A 4,496-nucleotide genomic window follows, 5' to 3' on the forward strand; every position below is an offset into this window, starting at 1 on the left:
CCACCTTCGGGAGAACCTGCCTACAAGGCAGCGACGGTCTGGGAGCAGCCTGTGGCTGTCGGAGGCTGCAGGTACTCGAATGCAGCAGTCCACAGCAGCCCGGCGAGAATGGGCATGCCATCACCATTGCTCAGGTGAACCTGCTAAAATAATGAAAATTGAACGGATTAAACTATGTATCTGCAATAAACTTGTCATTCAACTACAGAAGATCAAACTATATATTCTACTTACACCATCTCTGCTCCATAGCTCACAGCGGTCCATGGGGAAATGTTCAGCAAAAGGGAATTACCTGACACCTAAGAAAGACAAATATCATCAATTATTGAAACATCTCTATGCGTTATATTTAAAGTTTTAGTTAATAACAAAACCTTCATGATTATGGAAATGATAATATTCATTCAAACAGTCTGCCTAATAACATTTGCTATATTATACCCATAGCTGTAGTCAAACTATAGTCTTTTTAAAACTTACCCATACGTGGAACTCTTGACGCAAGAAGTCTTGCTGAAGGACTTCAACGGTCGGACGGGGTGCAAAGTCTGTGACACACACCTGTAGAGTAAAGTGGTTGTTAATAACAAAATAAAAATGTTCTGATAATGCCATAACTATTAATATAAATATACATTATTCTTCAACAGTTTCTACAACTAAATGATAATGATAATATATCAATAAATAGAATAGAAAATAAACCTACGTTAGGCCATCGCGAGCAGGCAGCGCGCAGGATCTTAGCAAAGTCTGCCCCTGCCTCGTCGATGGTCCTGCTGGATGTCAGGTTGTTTCTAGGTGCAATGACCAGGACTGCATCAGGAGTCCGAGGATCAGCAGCATGCAGCAACTCAGTCCTCAGCTCCATCGCACAGTCCCCGGGCGTGCACATCATGCCAAAGGAGAGGGAGCCCTCTGGCATGGGGACAATGGCTGACCGGTGCCGTGGTCTATTAATAAATAGAAAAATAACACACCAAGATACACATATTAATGAAGCCTTTCAAATCATCATCACAAATCATGTCAACACACCTTGCCACTAGGAAAATATAAACACCATACACATATAAGGAAAAGATTTACATACGTGCGACTGAGGTATTGGCAGTCTGCTGCGGTTCCACGTCAGGCTTTCGCCGTTCTACCAGACGCCGCTTGGCTGCCTCAGAGCGACGAAAAGACTTGCCCTGTGGCATCTAATAGCATGTAGACAATTGATTATTATTAACATTACAACTCATCTTTAGCTTACAATAATTGGACAAATACATCTTAAACACCAATTAACAAGCAACCAGTGATGGAAGAAGAATTAAGATCAATAATAATAATAACAATAATACCTTTATTTATATAGCATACAAGCATACATAAAATTCTATGCAAAAATAAGAAAACAACATATATTTATATACACATGTATATATGTATGTGTGTGTATATATATATATATATATATATATATAAGGGATGGAACGGTTCATGAAAACCGTGAAAATTGTTCGGTTCGACTGTCTCGGTTCAATTTGCGTGTGTTGCGCTCGGTTCATGCGCTGCTCATTTTTCTCATGAGGGGCGAATCGTGTACACTCCAGAGCAAAAGGTGGCGGTACTACGCCTAAAGCCAACCACCAGTAGTAAACAAGAAGAAGAGCAAATAGAAATAGAGTATTGGGTCAGTTGTTGTGGAGAAATGTGTGGGTATGGCGAGTGGGAAAGAGCCAGAGTTAGAAGACGTGCCAGCAGCACTCTATAGGTCTGCTGTATGGGACCACTTTGCATTTAGAGTGACCTACAATGACGGCGGTAAGAAAGTTTTTGACAAAAGTGCGACAATGTGCAAGCACTGTGCAACACGTGTTGTTTACGCTAACAGCAACACTATTCCGTTCTATGATTAAAGCACTGGAGCCACAATATAAAATCCCCTCCCGCAAACACTTCAGCAACACGGTAATTACCGCACTTTATGAAGAGACCCGACAAGGAATTGTTAAAGAGTTGTCTGACACAGCCTCTGTAGCGCTAACTACTGATGGATGGACCTCTAGGGCTACTGAAAGTTTCCTGACTGTGACTGCCCATTACATTACCTCAGAATGGCAGATGAAAAGCTCCATTTTACAGACACGCCCCCTTTATGAGAGCCATACTACCGAGCATCTGTCTGAAGCACTGACAGAAGCAGTGACAGAATGAAAGTTGCAGTGCAGTATGTGTTAGTTTGGTTTAAGCTACATTTTATATTGATGATTATTTACTGGATGATTTATTTTGTTATTTTAGATAGCACAGTGACACTTTAAGTTTGATAAGAAATTTTTTTTTGAAAATTCTTTGATTGTATTTCAAGCGCTGCACTTTTAAGTTCAAGAGGAAAAAACTGAGTTTTCCATGAAGTACTGATAATCAGGGAATTGACACATTTCAATTCAATTTCAAACACTCAAACTCAGTCAAGTGTTGATAGAGCCTATGCTTCTATGTTAAAGATAACTGTGTTTGCCAAGTAAATGAAGCACATGTTGGAACTAGCAATGTCTCTATGTATATATCAAATGTTAGACTGCTTCATTCTTTCAGTTTTAACCCGACTATACAAGACACAATTGATTTTCCTAATAATCAATGTATACCGAACCGAACCGAAAAACGTTACCATAAAACCGTGAACTGAACCGAACCGTGGATTTTGTGAACCGTTCCACCCCTAATATATATATATATACACACATACATACATATGGACACACAAAAATGACGTGGATTACAGGAGCTTAATGAAACACAAGCACAAGCAGACTAAAGAGGATAACATGTCAGGTAAGAACTATATATACAGATTTTGGGAAATTATAATACAAGAAATCAAAACTAAATAACTATCTTATTTGCAATATTTCTGTACAATATTCTATATTCGCCTTGTTACATACATATACATATATATACACATATCCATACATATATATACACCACACAAGTTAGAAAGACCAATATCAGGTGAAAATATTGTTACTTAAGTTGCAAAGTATTCATACAACACTGAAAAATACTACACTAAAATGCTGACACTTTACTTTAAAAACACAATTTATTTCCATGTAGCCATGTTATAATAAAACTCTCCCCAATACATGGCTATATTAATTGACACAAATATTACTGATCTTGGTTGGACAGTTTGATTATAATGCTTTCTGTTTACATTTCTCTTTTTCTCTGTATGTCTGCAGTAAAGACAACGCCCACGAAATTCAAAATGTAATCCAGCCAATCACAGCGCAAAGCGCTCCGAAGTTGAAAAGCAACAGCGAAAGAAAGACTGTGAAATTCTAAATATACTCGAGCCAATCACAGCGCAGTAACGGAGTTGTTTACCAATGCGGCCATCTGATAGTTGAAATCAATTTTGATATTAAATGAAATGAATACTGTCTAAAGACTGGGGTTTCTAGTATCTTATAGCTGATTTAGCAAATAAACCAAAGGCATATGCTGCCAAACACGTAGCCTACTTCTAACCTGTGCTAACAGCCAACTAGCTCTCCTGTGACTACACAGCAACCAGCATTGATGGAAAATACAGTAACAGCAGGAGACTCATTAACTTTTAACCCTAACCCAAAAACAACATGGTTTCTGCTGCTGAGCAGTGCTAATAATGTTTGCCAACTAACTCTCTCATGACAGCAGAGTAACGTTACCAACAGTTTTAAAAACAGCACATACACACATAACTTATTTACTGAAGTTAGCAGTTAAGTCTTATGCTGAAAAAATAATAAAATAAATTCAAAATTAACTCACCGTATTGAGCAAGTCCAAATTCTGTCAGAAGTAAAAGTGCTGCTGTTTTTGTGGGAATGTGTGCAAGTATTTGTGTGTATGTATGTGTATTTCTCCGTCTCTCTCTCTCTCTCTCTTTCTCTCTCTCTCTCAATAAGAAGGCTAGCAAAATCCAGATCAGACTTTCGTCTTCAAAGTTTTTTTGCTAAGGGGACCGTGACCGCGTCTCGCATAGACATATATACATTGACTCCGCATTGAGTGCTGAAGCGTACGTCGACGTCGCCGCCATCTTGGATGTGGCAAAGTGGAGAAGCGGAGTCAGCGAGAAGATGCCTCATTCATGTGCTGCATGGAAATGTACCAACAGATTTACAGTACAAACCCGATCGCATGGCCTTACCTTTCACAGGTAAGAATCAAAAAATACTTTTGATTGTATCTGGCTATTATAACGTAATTTTACGAACAGAATTTGCTGATTTTGGCTAATACTATGAAGTCCCGCACATAATACTAATAAGATTTATTCATCCCCGAAGGGAAATTCGGTTGTCACAGCAGTCCGGTATTCAAGTACAATAAAATACAATAGAATAAAATAAAATAAAATACTGCGGTAGCATAAATAAAAAACAACAATAGAAAAAACACTGGATAGAACAAGGACACTTAAGAAGTTAAAAAAGCAGATCAGT

Source organism: Centropristis striata, chromosome 12 (genome assembly GCF_030273125.1).
Source record: "Centropristis striata isolate RG_2023a ecotype Rhode Island chromosome 12, C.striata_1.0, whole genome shotgun sequence".
NCBI classification, from domain to species: Eukaryota; Metazoa; Chordata; class Actinopteri; order Perciformes; family Serranidae; genus Centropristis; species Centropristis striata.